This window comes from Rattus norvegicus, chromosome 3 (assembly GCF_036323735.1).
Source record: "Rattus norvegicus strain BN/NHsdMcwi chromosome 3, GRCr8, whole genome shotgun sequence".
Lineage (NCBI taxonomy): Eukaryota > Metazoa > Chordata > Mammalia > Rodentia > Muridae > Rattus > Rattus norvegicus.
The window spans coordinates 24,428,702-24,447,504 of NC_086021.1; the positions used below are offsets into that span (position 1 = coordinate 24,428,702).

The 18,803-nt window shown below is 37.5% G+C and overlaps 3 pseudogenes; 2 read left to right on the forward strand and 1 right to left on the reverse strand.

Annotated features, from left to right (window-relative positions):
- Positions 1–15,092, reverse strand: part of LOC685976 (similar to RalA binding protein 1) — a 40,594-nt pseudogene extending 25,502 nt beyond the window's left edge.
- A 20-nt stretch (positions 15,093–15,112) lies between these two features.
- Txnl4a-ps13 (thioredoxin-like 4A, pseudogene 13) lies at positions 15,113–15,304 on the forward strand (annotated as a pseudogene).
- A 107-nt stretch (positions 15,305–15,411) lies between these two features.
- Positions 15,412–16,148, forward strand: Naa11-ps4 (N(alpha)-acetyltransferase 11, NatA catalytic subunit, pseudogene 4; annotated as a pseudogene).
- The last annotated feature ends 2,655 nt before the right edge of the window (positions 16,149–18,803 follow it).

The following is an 18,803-nucleotide window of genomic DNA, read 5'->3' on the forward strand; positions in this document are numbered from 1 at the left end:
GGTCATAGGAGATGTGAACTGAATATTTTACATGGATTCGGAGAAAGGGCTATATTTCTAATATTCATTACAAAACAATCTACATAATTTGGAATAAATAAAAAACTGAAGATTTTACATTTTAGATTTAAACTTCTTTCTCTGTGTAACTCATTCACTCACATATATACCCGATCACCATGTTAGACTTGGTGTCTGGGCAGGTCAGATGTGGGAATTAGAACCCCTGAAACTGGAGTTTTAGATGGTTGTGAGCTACCATGTGAGTGATGGAATCCCTTGAGATATATTGCTAGGAAGAGTTTCTGTAATGATCACCAAATGACTTTTTTAAATTGTTTTCTCCAGAAACAATATGTCTAGATTTTTGTTTTGTTTGCCTTATCAGGAAAATTCTGTTTCTGAAACAGAAAGCACAGAAAAATTCCTGTCATTCTAAGGCTGTTGCTTATGAGGTAATAAATTGTTTCTGAATGTTATATTAGTAATTAATTATGATTTAAATGAATGAAATTATACTTAAGTCATTTTGCTTTAGTGTTTATTCAAGTTTAAGACTAAATAATGAAAATAGTGAGGATTCACCAAACTCAGCTCGTCCCTCCTTAGATTTCCCTGTTATTACCTTGGAGTATTCTTGGAGCTTTCCCAGGACCAGTATAGAACCACAGTTGGTAATCTTCAATGTTCTGGGAGGCAAAAAGAACCAACCAGCACAAATAAACTGACATCAGAGTCTTGAAGAGTCTAGCAATTTCCTTTACTTACCATTTCTAGCTCTTTAGCAGGGAAATTATTTAAACCAGTATTAATGATATTTCTTCTGACCACAGGTTTGAGTAAACAGGACTGATTTCAGGAGAAAATCTATGGGTACTTGCCTTTCCTCTTGGAGGGAACCTTGATCTCCTGATCCACAATAAAATAAGAAGTTGCATTCAGCCATTACCACTAACCAAGACAAATAGTATTATGAAATTTCTTATATCTGTGCAGACTGTGTGTGGTATATTGAATTTCGACTTAACATGAGCACAGAACCTAGTGTCCACAGAGGCATATACTCATGGTGGCTATGATGAGTTTAGCAAAGTTAACATTCAAAAGATATAACTTCGACAACAGTGAACACAAGAGTCAAAAACAGAGTCTTTGAGGGTGCCTAGAAGTGAAAACAGCCCTTGGCTTTCATTCAGAGATATCCAGTCTGTGGAGATGAAGGACATGTGTCTATCCTGGAAAATAGGCCTGATGCTGAAAAGAAGTTCTAGAACATAATTACTGCACACAGTGTTATGGATCCATTTGAAATGATTATCTAAATAGAATGTTGAAATATTGAGCACCCTCCAGGAGTGGCTCTAACTGGAATTATTATTAATTTTATTTTCTTGTAGACACCTATTTAAAACCAATGTCATCGTCCCATAGAGTTTTTCAGTGTTAAACTAGCAGACAAAAAGCACTCAAGCAGACACACCACCAAATACCCATTTACACACAAACATACATGGAGAGGTGATAATGAAACAGAAAGAGAAAGAGAGTGAAAGAGAGAGGCAGACAGAGGTAGAGGGGCATAAAGTTAGAGAGGCAGACTGACATGTGGATTCTCATTGTACACACTCACAGAAAGAGATAGACAGGGATGCATAAACACAGAGAAACACACACACACACAGTTACAAAGAGATACACATGCACATTTAAAAATAGAAATACAATATATACACAGATATGTATGCAGAAAAGACATAGAAATGTAGACTCATTCATTAAAGATTTATTAAAAGTTAAAAATAAATACACTAGAACATGTACACTTACACATCCACACAAGAGAAATAAAAACAGGAAGAAATGGGAAAGACTACAGAATTACATACCAAATAGGCAGTATAGTCTAATTTAAAAAAAAAAAGAAAGAAAGAAAAATATTCCCTCTAACATTGGCATCCTTTAAATTAGGTATGAGCACATGACAAATTAATCACAGTTTATTACAGTGGATATGTATTATCTAGTGAAACTACACATACAGCTCAAACCATTGGGCTATGACTTTCATTTCACATAAAACTAGACACGAATTCAAGAAAAACTGTCACTCAAAGGACTATTATTATGTCTTCAATAACTTCTGATTAAAAAGGAGCCAGTTGGTTTTAGTGGGATTCCCAAACCCGCGGATCCCTGCTCGCAGCAGCTTGCTGCTCCCAAACCCAGTGGGAGAGAGACCTCACCGCCTAGACAGGTGGGCACTCCTGAGACTGCAGAGCAGAAGAGACCACCAACACTGCTCATACCTGCCCACATCCCTGGCTCAAGAGGAAACTGGACATGGCCTCTGGGTTCCCTTGGATAAGGCCAAAGCAGCAGCAGGTCCCCTGTGTCTGAGACACCGCCTGAACCTGAAGGGACCAACCAGATAAAAAGTTCTCTGCACACAAATCCCGTGGGAGGGAGAGCAAAACCTTCAGAGAGACAGACACGCCTGGGAAACCAGAAGAGACTACACTCTGCCCACATTACTGATTCCAGAGGAAAACACCAAACGCCATCTGAAACCCTGGTGCACGGAAGCTACCGGAAAGGGCAGCGCAGATCTTCCTGGTTGCTGCCCCCACGGAGAGCTCATAAGCAACACCCCACGAGCAAACTTGAGCCTCGGGACCACAGGAAGACAAAAATTTCCTACTCCAAGCGACCTGACTAGTGAACACAGGACACAGGCCCACAGAAACAGCTGAAGACCTGTAGATAGGAAAAACTACACGCCAGAAAGCAGAACACTCTGTCCCCATAACTGGCTGAAAGAAAACAGGAAAACAGGTCTACAGCACCCCTGACACACAGGCTTATAGGACAGTCTAGCCACTGTCAGAAATAAAAGACGAAAGTAACACTAGAGATAATCTGATGGCAAGAGGCAAACCCAGGAATCCAAGCAACAGAAACCAAGACTACATGGCATCATCGGAGCCCAATTCTCCCACCAAAGCAAACAAGGAATATCCAAACACACCAGAAAAGCAAGATCTAGTTTCAAAATCATATTTGATCATGATGCTGGAGGACTTCAAGAAAGACATGAAGAACTCCCTTAGAGAAACACAGGAAAACATAAATAAGCAAGTAGAAGCCTACAGAGAGGAATCACAAAAATCCCTGAAAGAATTCCAGGAAAACACAATCAAACAGTTGAAGGAATTAAAAATGGAAATAGAAGCAATCAAGAAAGAACACATGGAAACAACCCTGGATATAGAAAACCAAAAGAAGAGACAAGGAGCCGTAGATACAAGCTTCACCAACAGAATACAAGAGATAGAAGAGAGAATCTCAAGAGCAGAAGATTCCATAGAAATCATCAACACAACTGTCAAAGATCATTTAAAGCAGAAAAAGCTACTGGTCCAAAACATACAGGAAATCCAGGACTCAATGAGAAGATCAAACCTAAGGATAATAGGTATAGAAGAGAGTGAAGACGCCAAGCTCAAAGGACCAGTAAATATCTTCAACAAAATCATAGAAGAAAACTTCTGTAACGTAAAGAAAGAGATACCCATAAGCATATAAGAAGTCTACAGAACTCCAAATAGATTGGACCAGAAAAGAAACTACTCCCGTCACGTAATAGTCAAAACACCAAACGCAAAAAATAAAGAAAGAATATTAAAAGCAGTAAGGGAAAAAGGTCAAGTAACATATAAAGGCAGACCTATCAGAATCACACCAGACGTTACGCTAGAAACTAAGAAAGCCAGAAGATCCTGGACAGATGACATACAGACCCTAAGAGAACACAAATGCCAGCCCAGGTTACTGTATCCTACAAAACTCTCAATTAACATAGATGGAGAAACCAAGATATTCCATGGCAAAACCAAATTTACACAATATCTTTCTACAAATCCAGCACTACAAAGGATAATAAATGGCAAAGCCCAACATAAGGAGTCAAGCTACACCCTAGAAGAAGCAAGAAACTAATCGTCTTGACAACAAAACAAAGAGAAAAAAAGCACACAAACATAACCTCACATCCAAATATGAATGTAACAGGAAGCAATAATCACTATTCCTTAATATCTCTCAACATCAATGGCCTCAACTCCCCAATAAAAAGACATAGATTAAAAAACTTGATATGCAGCGACGACCGTGCATTCTGCTGCCTACAGGAAACACACCTCAGAGACAAAGACAGACACTACCTCAGAGTAAAAGGCTGGAAAACAACTTTCCAAGCAAATGGTCGGAAGAAGCAAGCTGGAGTAGCCATTCTAATATCAAATAAAATCAATTTTCAACTAAAAGTCATCAAAAAAGATAAGGAAGGACACTTCATATTCATCAATGGAAAAATCCACCAAGATGAACTCTCAATCCTAAATATTTATGCCCCCAAAACAAGGGCACCTATATACGTAAAAGAATCCTTACTAAAGATCAAAACTCACATTGCACCTCACACAATAATAGTGGGAAATTTCAACACCCCACTCTCATCAATGGACAGATCATGGAAACAGTAATTAAACAGAGATGTAGACAGTCTAAGAGAAGTCATGAACCAAATGGACTTAACAGATATTTATAGAACATTCTATCCTAAATCAAAAGGATATACACTCTTTTCAGATCCTCATGGTACTTTCTCCAAAATTGACTATATAATTGGTCAAAAATGGGCCTCAACAGGTACAGAAAGATAGAAATAATCCCATGCGTGCTATCAGACCACCATGGCCTAATGCTGGTCTTCAATAACAATAATGGAAGAATGCCCACATACAAGTGGAAATTGAACAATGCTCTACTCAATGATAACCTGGCCAAGGAAGAAATAAAGAAGGAAATTAAAGACTTCTTAGAATTTAATGAAAATGAAGGTACAACATACTCAAACTTATGGGACACAATGAAAGCTGTGCTAAGAGGAAAACTCATAGCTCTGAGGGCCTGCAGAAAGAAACAGGAAAGAGCATAACTCAGCAGCTTGACAGCACACCTAAAAGCTCTAGAACAAAAAGAAGCAAATACAACCAGGAGGAGTAGAAGGCAGGAAATAATCAAACTCAGAGCTGAAATCAACCAAGTAGAAACAAAAAGGACCATAGAAAGAATCAAAAGAACCAAAAGTTGGTTCTTTGAGAAAATCAACAAGATAGGTAAACCCTTAGCCAGACTAACGAGAGGACTCAGAGAGTGTGTCCAAATTAACAAAATCAGAAATGAAAAGGGAGACATAACTACAGAATCAGAGGAAATTCAAAAAATCATCAGACCTTACTATGAAAGCCTATATTCAACAAAACTTGAAAATCTGCAGGAAATGGACAGTTTACTAGACAGATACCAGGTACCGAAGTTAAATCAGGAACAGATAAACCAGTTAAACAATCCCATAACTCCTAAGGAAATAGAAGCAGTCATTAAAGGTCTCCCAACCAAAAAGAGCCTGGGTCCAGACGGGTTTAGTGCAGAATTCTATCAAACCTTCATAGAAGACCTCATACCAATACTATCCAAACTATTCCACAAAACTGAAACAGATGAAGCACTACCGAATTCCTTCTATGAAGCCACAATTACTCTTCTACCTAAACCACACAAAGACCCAACCAAGAAAGAGAACTTCAGACCAATTTCCCTTATGAATATCGATGCAAAAATACTCAATAAAATTCTGGCAAACCGAATTCAAGAGCACATCAAAACAATCATCCACCATGATCAAGTAGGCTTCATCCCAGGCATGCAGGGATGGTTTAATATACGGAAAACCATCAACGTGGTCCATTATATTATCAAACTGAAAGAACAAAACCACATGATCATTTCATTAGATGCTGAGAAAGCATTTGACAAAATTCAACACCCCTTCATGATAAAAGTCCTGGAAAGAATAGGAATTGAAGGCCCATACCTAAACTACATAGTAAAAGCCATATACAGCAAACCAGTTGCTAACATTAAACTAAATGGAGAGAAACTTGAAGCAATCCCACTAAAATCAGGGACTGGACAAGGCTGCCCACTCTCTCCCTACTTATTCAATATAGTTCTTGAAGTTCTAGCCAGAGCAATCAGAAAACAAAGGGAGGTCAAGGGGATACAGATCGGAAAAGAAGAAGTCAAAATATCACTATTTGCAGATGATATGATAGTATATTTAAGTGATCCCAAAAGTTCCACCAGAGAACTACTAAAGCTGATAAACAACTTCAGCAAAGTGGCTGGGTATAAAATTAACTCAAATAAATCAGTAGCCTTCCTCTATACAAAAGAGAAACAAACCGAGACAGAAATTAGGGAAACAACACCCTTCATAATAGACCCAAATAATATAAAGTAACTCGGTGTGTCTTTAACCAAGCAAGTAATAGATCTGTACAATAAGAACTTCAAGACTCTGAAGAAAGAAATTGAGGAAGACCTCAGAAGATGGAAAGATCTCCCATGCTCATGGATCGGCAGGATTAATATAGAAAAAATGGCCATTTTACCAAAAGCGATCTACAGATTCAATGCAATCCCCATCAAAATACCAATCCAATTCTTCAAAGAGTTAGACAGAACAATTTGCAAATTCATCTGGAATAACAAAAACCCAGGATAGCTAAAACTATCCTCAAAAATAAAAGGACTTCAGGGGGAATCACTATCCCTGAACTCAAGCAGTATTACAAAGCAATAGTGATAAAAACTGCATGGTATTGGTGCAGAGACAGACAGATCGACCAATGGAACAGAATTGAAGAACCAGAAATGAACCCACACACCTATGGTCACTTGATTTTTGACAAAGGAGACAAAACCATCCAATGGAAAAAAGATAGCATTTTCAGCAAATGGTGCTGGTTCAACTGGAGGTCAACATGTAGAAGAATGCAGATCGATCCATGCTTATCACCCAGTACAAAGCTTAAGTCCAAGTGGATCAAGGACCTCCACATCAAACCAGACACACTCAAACTAATAGAAGAAAAACTAGGGAAGCATCTGGATCACATGGGCACTGGAAAAAATTTCCTGAACAAAACACCAATGGCTTATGCTCTAAGATGAAGAATCGACAACTGGGATCTCATAAAACTGCAAAGGTTCTGTAAGGCAAAGGACACTGTGGTTAGGACAAAATGGCAACCAACAGATTGGGAAAAGATCTTTACCAATCCTACAACAGATAGAGGCCTTATATTCAAAATATACAAAGAACTCAAGAAGTTAGACCGCAGGGAGACAAATAACCCTATTAAAAAATGGGGTTCAGTGCTAAACAAAGAATTCACAGCTGAGGAATGCCGAATGGCTGAGAAACACCTAAAGAAATGTTCAACATCTTTAGTCATAAGGGAAATGCAAATCAAAACAACCCTGAGATTTCACCTCAAACCAGTGAGCATGGCTAAGTACAAAAACTCAGGTGACAGCAAATGCTGGCGAGGATGTGGAGAAAGACGAACACTCCTCCATTGTTGGTGGGATTGCAGACTGGTACAACGATTCTGGAAATCTGTCTGGAGGTTCCTCAGAAAATTGGACATTGAACTGCCTGAGTGTCCAGCTATACCCCTCTTGGTCATATACCCAAAAGATGCCCCAACATATAAAAAAGACACGTCCTCCACTATGTTCATATCAGCCTTATTTATAATAGCCAGAAAATGGAAAGAACCCAGATGCCCTTCAACAGAGGAATGAATACAGAAAATGTGGTACATATACACAATGGAATATTACTCAGCTATCAAAAACAATGACCTTATGAAATTCGTAGGCAAATCGTTGGAACTGGAAAATATCATCCTGAGTGAGGTAACCCAATCACAGAAAAACACACATGGTATGCACTCATTGATAAGTGGCTATTAGCCCAAATGCTTGAATTACCCTAGATGCCTAGAACACATGAAACTCCAGGTGGATGATCAAAATGTGAATGCTTCACTCCTTCTTTAAAAGGGGAACAAGAATACCCTTGGCAGGGAATAGAGAGGCAAAGATTAAAACAGAGACAGAAGGAACACCCATTCAGAACCTGCCCCACATGTGGCCCATACATAGCCACCCAATTAGACAAGATGGATGAAGCAACGAAGTACAGGCAGACAGGAGCTGGATGTAGATCTCTCCTGAGAGACCCTGCCAGAATACAGCAAATACATAGGCGATTGCCCGCAGCAAACCACTGAACTGAAAACAGGACCCTCGTTGAAAGAATCAGAGAAAGAACTGGAAAGCTTGAAGGGGCTCGAGACCCCATATGAACAACAATGCCAAGCAACCAGAGCTTCCAGAGACTAAGCCACTACCTAAAGACTATACATGGACTGACCCTGGACTCTGACCTCATAGGTAGCATTCAATATCCTAGTAAGATCACTAGTGTAAGGGGAAGCCCTGGGTCCTGCTAAGACTGAACCCCCAGTGAACGTGATTGTTGCGGGGAGAGTGGCAATCGGGGGAGGATGGGGAGTGGAACACCCATAAAGAAGGGGAGAGGGAAGGGTTAGGGGGATGTTGGCCCTTAAACTGGAAAGGGAATAACACTAAAAATGTAAATAAGAAATACTCAAGTTAATTAAAAAAAAGATATTTATACCTAACAAATAAAATAAAAAAGGAGCCATTTGTAAAATATGATTTGTAAATGTATCATGATCAAATTTCATCTGTATTTACACATTTCCACATATGTGAATCTCAAAAGCAAAATTCAATTTTAACTCAAAATAGATTGAAAGTAACTTACATGCTTTCTTATCATTGGTAGTACCTTGCTGATTATGTCATTCACCATATCAAAGTTTGTTGCTGTCACATACAGAGGCTATAGAATGCACAGAGAGAAAAATGCTATAAAATAACCTGAAAGCTCATGAATACAAAATTAATATGATCTAAACATTATTTACAATTTATAATCTGTAACAACTCCTCTAATGTAGAACTCATTTTCTTCCCATAGGCTAAGTCTGGAAGACACTCAGTCTAACATATTTATATTAGAATTTAGTTCTTGGGTACTGAAAAATCAAACATAACTGTAACAGGTTGTGTATGATAAAGGGTGACTGAGAAGCCATGGGTGCTAGAGCTCAGCATCCTGATTTCTCTTTCATTATGGCAGAATGTAGTCAGGGAGGACACTTAAAAAGAGAGCAGAGACGTTTGCTTCCTCTCCAACTGGACTTCCATCATTACAGCCTTACTTCTATGTGCTTCATATGCACAGTTCTAGGAAAATGAGGTTGGGAAGCAGCACAATTATTTTTATAAAAATTAAAATTAGTGAGCACTCTTATTTCAGGGTTTGTAAATACTTAGATGGCATACAGATATAGAGTGTTGAATTCTTTTATGGTGATAGATCTAGGGATCCAAAATGAATATATTAGAAACAAGACCCCACTTCTTAACACTCCCAGGAAAAAACAAGGTACTTGTACTATTAGCTCTCTACTGCCTCTCACATTTAGAATCTGCTCCAGAGACCAAGGAAGACAGCAGCAAGAATATAGCATGAAATCAAAGCACAGTAATCGGACAAGAAACCACTGATGTACTGGAAATCTAATAAATAACCAGACAGTGAGTACATAAGTATATTTTTATGAAGTTAGTATCTATATTATCAGTTATCTTTGATGAGGATTGTAAGTATCTATCTGTAAGTATCTGTTTCAGTCCCTTAAATGAGAAACACAGCACATGTGCTCTCTCCCTATCCATAACAACCATGAACCCAAACCTAAGAAAACCACTTCACAAACCATCTCTTTTACAAAGGTTTCATTCATTACTTTTTAATTTTTACTTTTTATTAATCAACTGCTATGCATAATGTATTACTTTGAAAATAATATGAGTGAGTGTGTCTGTGTCTGTGGTGTGTTTGCATGTGTGTGTGCCTGTGTGTGTGTATGTGTGTGTTTGTGTGTGTGTGTTCGTGTGTATGTTTGAGTGCTTCTGATGATTCATCCAAGACCCCAATGTTACATGTCAGCTTAGTAGAATTTTATGAAAAGGACAACTTACACTAACTGACTTTGTATCTTTTTATGCAAAGGCTAACAATTATGCAAAAGCATCTTAGAATATGAAAAAAAAACAGCTCTGATCTTGTGGTTGGAATGTAACAAGAAAGAACAAATTTAAGGTTTTGTTCAGAATGTAAAATTAATCACCTATGGGTGAAAATATAGATCAGGGATCAGAAACCATACGTCCCAGAAGGAAATAATCACCTGCAAGTTTCCTTCTTACACCAATATGGCACATTGAAATATGTACATATATTCATAAACCACATACTCATAGGAACACACACACACACACACACACACACACACACACACATAGAGACAGACGCACACACACATGGAAGCATTGAACATTTAAAGAAAAGTAAAGCTTCTGATATTTTGATGAATGTCTGAAAACATTGGTATAATTTTAAGATAACAAAGTTTTATTATAAAGAATTTTGCACATGAGATAGAGTAATAATTCACACGGGACTTTAATTCACATTATTGTAAACATTTTGTTTTCACAGCATTAGAAACATATTAATGTCTAATTAATGGTTGCCAAGATGTGTACATCTCTTTCTGATGGTGATTTTGTTTGTAAAACAGATTTCAAGACAAAGAGACTTTTTAAATAAAATATTTCTACAAATAACATTTTGAAAGCATGAAAACTAAAATAGAACTGGTAGTTTTATTATATATGCTAAAATATTTCTTGACTCATGATGAACCACAGAAAGGTAAACAGTTCTTAAGAGAGAAGATCAACCTTAGGATAGTTCACATGCTCCTTCTATGAGGAATAAAATGTTTTAATTTTTCAAAGACAAATAAAAAAATATTTAACGTAAATATATTTGCCTATATCTTCAGATAGAAATAATAACTGTAAATATTGAAATTACATATTAATAGACTAAATGTGCAACAGTGAGGTGATACTATCAGTAACAAGGTATGAATTTTAAAACAGATTACTAAAATCATGGAGGCATGTAGTAAAATGCTGTCCCCCAGCCATGGCATAAGCATTGACTCATGAGGACAGTGCAGTTGTTTTCTATACAATGCTAAGACCAAAAGTCAATATTTTATACATTGGTAATTATTAAAGTCAAGAAAAGGAAAGAACATGAATATAGGGAAAGGTTTGGGGATATCGTGTGATTGTGCGGGGGATTTGGCATTTCTATACTTACGTGAAATTACCGAATAAAGATAATTCTAAAATCATCTGCATCTATCTATTTTAAAATATAAGCAGTGTCTGAGAGATCTACATTCAATCTTAAGAGTAAAGAAAAAACAAAAATTAGGCGGAAAAATCCTAATATAAAAATAGGATTAAAACATTTTCCTAATTTATCCATAGAAAAACTTTACAGGTTTATCTTAAGTGTAATGAAATACATTGATGATTCAAAGAATTTTCAAACGATAAAAGAAAAGGCTATAGTATAAACAAAAAAATCAATGAAAACTACTAAAAAATTGATATGTATATAATATATATATGAAGAATTATTTCTGAATACTGACTAGAGAATATGAAGAAAGAAAATAAGGGAAGATATCTAAGAAAGGTAGAAGAATGTTTTGATGATCTGATAATATCTCTTCAAAGACAAAAAGGATATAAACATATAACATGAATAAAAGTTATAATTATCTATTACCAATCTTCTGAACTACATTAAAGGTTTTTAATAATTATGGTAGGATAAAATATTAAAGCACTAGAGTCATGGGAGGGAATTAGTAAAAATATTCATGTTAAAGCAAATGGATCTAAGTCACAAAAGTGTACAATGCTGAGCATTTGCCAGAGCTAAAGTCAAACAGCAGAGGCAAGAGACCATTTCCCTATGGGACGTGCTGCTCTTCTGCTCTTCTCTGTCCTGAGGACATATATGGTTCAGCCAAGCTAATGAGTGTTCCCTGATTTATGTCACTGACTCAAAATCTATTTTATACTATTTTTAGTTACTGTTTTGTGTAACGTGGACCTGGTATGAGTAAGAAATTGCTTGGTGATCTAAAATATCTTCATTATAGTGCCCTTTGTAAGTCTAGTGCAGTGTCCACAGTGACATGTTAGAACACTGACTCTAGGTGTACCCATTAGCATTTATGAAAGGCAGAGAGGTGGTGATCCCTGAGTCACAGTCTATTCTGCTTTACAGTAGGAAATGTCTTCAATGCTCTACATGTTACATAGTAGTTAAATTTTTGATCTGCACTAAACCCAATACTGGGAAGTGAACAATAATATAAGCCTGAGAAAAATAGAAAATTATTCAATAGATATTTATGTTTATCTCAATGATAGAACTACTGTATAGTATTGTGAGGTTGTGAGTTTTATCCTAAACACCATACACAAAGATGAACACACACACACACACACACACACACACACACACACACACACATACACACACCACTGTTAAATTTATAAAGGTAATTTCTGTACAGAAGTCACATGCAAAGATACCCTCATGACTAGATTATTCAAATAAACATGAGGATGAAAGCCATGACTTTGTAGCTGGTATTCAGAGGAAGGTATAAGGATGCATAGTAAGAGACTTAGAGAAAGAGCACAGAATGGAGAAAAAGAGCTAATATGTCATTGAACACTTAGGAATGGAGATAAAGAGCTAATATATCATTGAACAGTTAGGTATGGAGTGTTATGGTTATAACACTTAGGTATATCAATAATGCTTTATGATAATATTATATAATAAAAATTGTTTACTAGACATAAATATTTTAAAATGAATAAGGAATAGAGGAAACAACACACAAGTTTATATATAAGCAATAAGGATTCAGCAGGGAGCAGTTTAATTGTACTAATAATACTCCACTTGGAAATATATGCTGTTGGAAATATTTGGTTCAATTTTCAGTGATTTAACAAAAAGTATTTCCTCTTTTTGGATCTCTAGTACATGAATCAGTCTTGTTTCATGTTGCTCTCTACACATCACATATGAGAATCCTATGTCTGCATTGACTACAGATATAATTTAATATAATTTAATGTAAAATAATTTAATTAGTTCCACACAATACTGTCTAAATTCTCTCCCTCAGTCTCTCTGTCCCACTGTCACTCTCTCCCTTTGTCCTGCTCTCCACATCCATGCTCTCTTATGTCTCCATCTTCCATTACTTTACAAACTGTCTCTCTCCTAGTCATGAACATGGAATATTAGTTTTGGTTTTGTATTCACATACAGTGTCACAGCCTGCAATGTTCTCAGTGAATATCTGCATGGGAAGTTCCATTTGTTGTGTTTCTTGGCTTCACGAATGGATCTGTGAAATGCAACAAAAATATACAATACAGCAAGATTAATTAGGAGCATATTTCAAGCTAATCCCTGTCAATATTTTTTCAGAGTCATCTTAGCTTTCAATATAAGAAAATAAGTTCAGCAATATTCATTATTTGACTGGTGAATATTCAAAAATGTTTCAGAAACAGATATAGTCAGGTAATAACACATTGACCTAAGTAGTATAGCCAGTCCTCAAAATGATGTGCCTGAAACAAACAGAAGAATAGAAATTTGCTTGACCCCAAGGAGGAAGCAGCAGATGGTTGGAATGTGTATGATAGAGTGACATCTACTTAGTGGAACTTAAAATAAGACTTGAGAGTACTGTTTACTCTAATACAAAGAGGAAATAATAAATGCAGAACTTCCACCAAATTAAATAAAATAAGGAATGGACAGGAGAATGCAAAACACTTTCCATTGACCATCTAATTAACAACTGATTTCGAGACAGAATATCAAATGTGTATATATACATATATATACATACATATATATATATGTATATCGAAGCACATACTACCATTCCTATATCACCAAGGAATTAAAATATTAACAAAAGTAAAATACCTTTGTAGAAAGAAATACTACCAAATGGTCTGTTCCATGGAACTGTGAAATTGAAAAATATTAGAGTCATGATAAATGGTAAGATTTTTAAGGTTATTATGCATAAAAATATCTTACGTCTGTGGTCATCAATTATGGTATAGGTATATTTGGCAGTCTCTACACGATTCCACCTCTAAGTGACCTAATTTTTGTACTGCCGTGCTGTCATGTGACACTTTACCATCCCTAAATATAATATTTCTCATATTTGATAAGAGAGAAACCCTAAGTATTAAATAACAAACTTTTGAGATTTTACCGGAGGAATAGAAAACATTCAAAGAACAAAAGGTGATCTTCTCTTTTGTCAGAGTCTATGACAAATGCTTTTCCATGTAAAGAGCAAAGTCACAGAGCCTAGAATGCTCATAAAACTTGTGTTTGTGTTATTTGAGTCAACTGTGTGATGACACTAAGAATTTGGATAGAAGAATGAAAAGAGCCCAAATATGGAGTATGCATGAACTTTTCATGTGGAAAAAAATTTGAATTTTGGTGTATGTTTGATTAGAGCAGAAGGCACATGCTACACAATCCCTGTGATTCCATCAACTACACTCAATATAATATCAATATGCCATGAGCACTTCTCATGAAAGATTAGAATGCAAATTTGAAATTTTCCTGAACTCTGAAAATTATACCTGACTCTGATGGTCTAATGACACCAGTCCTTTTTAATTGACTATAAAAACCAGTGATATTCTTCTGCAGAGACATTCAATTACTTGAGTATTGCATGAATAACTTTTCATCATTCAATTAAATACTAATTTTTAAGAAAATGTGGGAGTATATAAAGTATTTTTCAAATTTAATTATACTACACAATATTATTGGGAAGAGATAGATCTGTGTACTTTTAAGACACAGATAAAATCAGATCATTTTGGGAAGAAGAATGTCTAGGATAAATAAGATCTTGTCTTGTTCACATTCTTCTAGGACAATGCACCTCTGTCCTGCCCCATGGATCTTGTGGAGTCTTGAACATTGCAGATCAAAACATAAAGCACACTGGTGCTTTGCCCATTGGTCCGGCCCTGTGGGCTCACACGAGGTTAGAGGTAGCTCGCCAGGTCATGCTGTACAAGCGCGTCCAAAATGTTGTACATGCTTCCGCATCTACACAATGGCTGGCAGGTAGACCGGCCAATCCTTTCAGAGGAGGACTGCGTGGTCATCATTTACTTCGGACACGACTAGGACCCCACTTGCATGAAGATATACAAAGTTCTGTACAGCATCGCCGAAACGAAATGGAAAATAGTGAGAGATCTTCCTCATCTCGTATGAGTTCCGTTTGGATAACCCAGGTGTCTTAAAGCAAATGGTGCTGGTGTCGCTTGTGCTCTGTGGCGTCCTCTCTGATTCTCCCGAGTCTGATAGGCTTTTCTGCCGCCAATATGAGCATCTGCTGGGCTCGGCCATATGACCTGATAAACATACAACACTGCAACCTGCTCTGCCTGCCCGAGAACTACCCGATGAAGTACTACTATCATGGCCTCTCGTGGCCCAGCTCTCCTACATTGCTGAGGATGAGGTTGGGAAGATTGTGGGTTATGTTCTGGCCAAAATGGAAGAGGATACTGATAACATCCCTCATGGACACATCACCCCACTGGCTGTGAAGCGCTGCCACCTAAGCTTTGCCCTGGCCAAGAAGCTAATGGACCAGGCCTCTCAGGCCATGATAGAGGACTTCAGTGCAAAGTATGTCTCCCTGCATGCCAGGAAGAGCAACTGAGCAGCCTTGCACCTCTGTTCCAGCACCCTGAACTTCCAGGTTAGTGAGGTGGAGCCCAAGTACTATGCAGATGGCGAAGATGCATATGCTCTGAAGCGAGATCTCTCACAGATGGCAGATGAGCTGAGAAGGCAACTGGTGCTGAAGAAAGGCGGATATGTCGTTTTTGGTTCCAAGGAGAATCAGGATAGCACACTTCCTGGTTCCGAAGAGGCCTATCAGCGGGACAACCTGGCTAGAGGTGACAGTGGCAGTAATGGCAAAGATAGCACTGATGTCCAAGACAGCTTGCAGACCTTGGGGTCCGCCTCTTAGGACCTGCTTGAGCACAACAGGTCCTCGTATTTTAGTCATATTGTTCTTGGGAACCTTGTTCTGCAGTCCTGTGATGCAAATGGCTCTCCTTTTGATGCTTAGCAACCTTCTGCATAACCTGTGTGATCATGGAGGCACACCTGGACACAGAACCTGTTGTGCGGGAGTCAAGGAGGCCTGAGGACTGCCAGGCAGCGCCTTCCTTGGCTTCTTCATGCTGCCATCAGATTCTGTTCAGTGCTGTACTGGTTCTGTATATCCTGCAGGTTTACAAATCCTAGATTGCTAAACAGGAAGTGGGGACAACTTGAGAATACCCCAGCATCCTGCATTTGCCAGTGTTTATCTGGGTTTTCCTTGGAGTAGAACCGTCAAGCTAGTCCTCATGTCCTCTCCCTTGTGGGGAGTTATCTGCTCTTGCTTTCTGGGGAACTGCCTGGCCTTGCCCTCCCTTCCTTGAAGAAGAATGCTCTCTTTCCTGGTGGAAAGTATTACCAGTTGTAATACTCCTAAGTTAGTTTTTAAAAAATGCTAAAAATGTGGGCACATGCCTGCATAACTGTCTCCTTGGTAGCTTGTTGCTAATCTTTCACCAGATTCAAACAGCAGAGTAGTACCTTAATTAATTAATTTTTTAAATGTGCTCAAAGAATGTGTCAAAACAAATTGAGAAATATATAGGAGTAGTCCAGTAAGCATCAACCCTACTCAAAGAAGTATATGCCACTAAGGAAACTTGAGAGTAAGAGAAATCTCCCCTAGGATTGTCAATTAGATTGCCTATCTAATACCAAATACACATTCCTGAAAACACAAATACAAGCAAAGTATACTGACTGAGTAGGTTATATTTAAGTACTTAGAAACTGTACATATATATGTATCCATGAATATCTATTATATATGTGTATCTTATGTTAGCTTACATATAAAATAATGAGTAAGAATGAGTAATAAAAAAAACCAGAAAGCCATGATTTCAAAAGAGAACAAGGAGGGGTATATGGAAGGATGTGGAAGGACATGGAAGAGGAAAAAGAAGGAGAATGTAAAGTAATTATAATCTCAAAAATAAAGGAAGTTATAAACAGTTTTGTACCTTAAGGCCTTTCCACTGAGTAGCCTCTTATAGTAAGGAAAGCATGATGCATATACTTACAGTTTACTGGATACCACCAAAATGTCATTGAACAGGTCAGATATCGTTTCTTTCTTTTCCAGCCTCTTCGGATAACCGCAGCACCTTGGCAAACCACGGTTCGATTTTCTTCTCCTACATCTTCCTCCTTAGTCATGTCCATATTGGAGAAAAAAAATTCTCCTGATGCAGAGCTCCACCTAGAGAACAAGTGTTCAGTGGATAAGTTAAAAACCAATGTTCATACTGTATTTCAAAGGGTGAACGGAGTTAAAATGCAGACTCAGTTTTCCAAGCATGATTCTGTTGAGCTATAGACAGCTTTAAAATGTAACAGAAACTATGTCATGGATGAAGGGAACTATTGGGAACGTATTGAAGAAGTAGGATCTTTTCAGAAGTGGGACCCTTTTCAGAAGTGTCATGGGAATAGTTTGAAGAAGTGTAGTTGGTAGGATATAGAGCAATGGTTCTCAAACTCTAAATGCTACAACACTTTAATGCAGTTCCTAAACTTGTAGTGATACCCTCCAATAAAATTATTTCATTGCTACTTTATAACTGATTTTTTGAAACTTTTATAAATCCTAATGTAGATATATATTATGTCACATATCAGTTATGATACTCTGAGAAAATGCTATAACTAAACCTTTGTGAGCTAATATTGTAGATTGTTGTGCCCACCCTGACCAGCAAGAAAGACGCAACACCGTCGGATTTTTCTCAGCAGCCTTTATTGCAGGAACACCTAATTGTTGATATGGGGACCCCGAGGAACAAAGGCACTCGCCTTAAATACAAGACAGACAGTGACTGTAAATTTGTCCTCTGGGGATTGGTGCAGTATGAGATACCTTATTAGCATGTATATCACCCTGGCCTTGTAAATGCCAGAGGAAGGCCAGGGACACGGCTATAATGGTTGTATACCACAAACGACCACTAGATGTCAGTGCCATCTTTAGCCGCTCCCAACAGTAGATGTGCTGAAAATAATCAGGTTATCTCAATTGCCAGGCTCGGTCCAGTTCAAGACACAAGAAAGAAAGATTCCTGATAGTTACAAACAAAAAAAACAACAAGAACAATAAAAGGAAAAATGAAAAAATACAAGCATTCATCAAAAAATTTGTGAAATTGGTCTTGTCTAGCAAAGGTAGACATTTCCCCTGACTGTGGCAAAAGGGACATATGGCTCTCCATTGACTTGTTCATATTAGGATATTAATTTCTATTCTGACCATCTTCATTCTTGAAGGAGGTAATCATACTTTGTATAAATTTAAAATCCCACATCTAGGTTACAGACATTTTCCAACATCCTCATCCCCTTCTTCATTATACTAACTCCTAACATGTGCTAGAATCCCCTTCCTCTCTTTGTGAGTCCTTTTCCGTGACCAAGCTACCTCCACTCTCTCTTCTGATAGTCTTCCTTGTCTTTTCCCAGACTTGGTCAAGCCTGTTTCTGTTTTCTATATTCTGAAATTTTCCATGTGCCTCTGAACATTTTTCTCTCTTATTCATAATAAAATTGTTCCCTATAATAAGGGAGTGGCTTCTGTTTTGGTGGTTTCTTTATTGTGCCC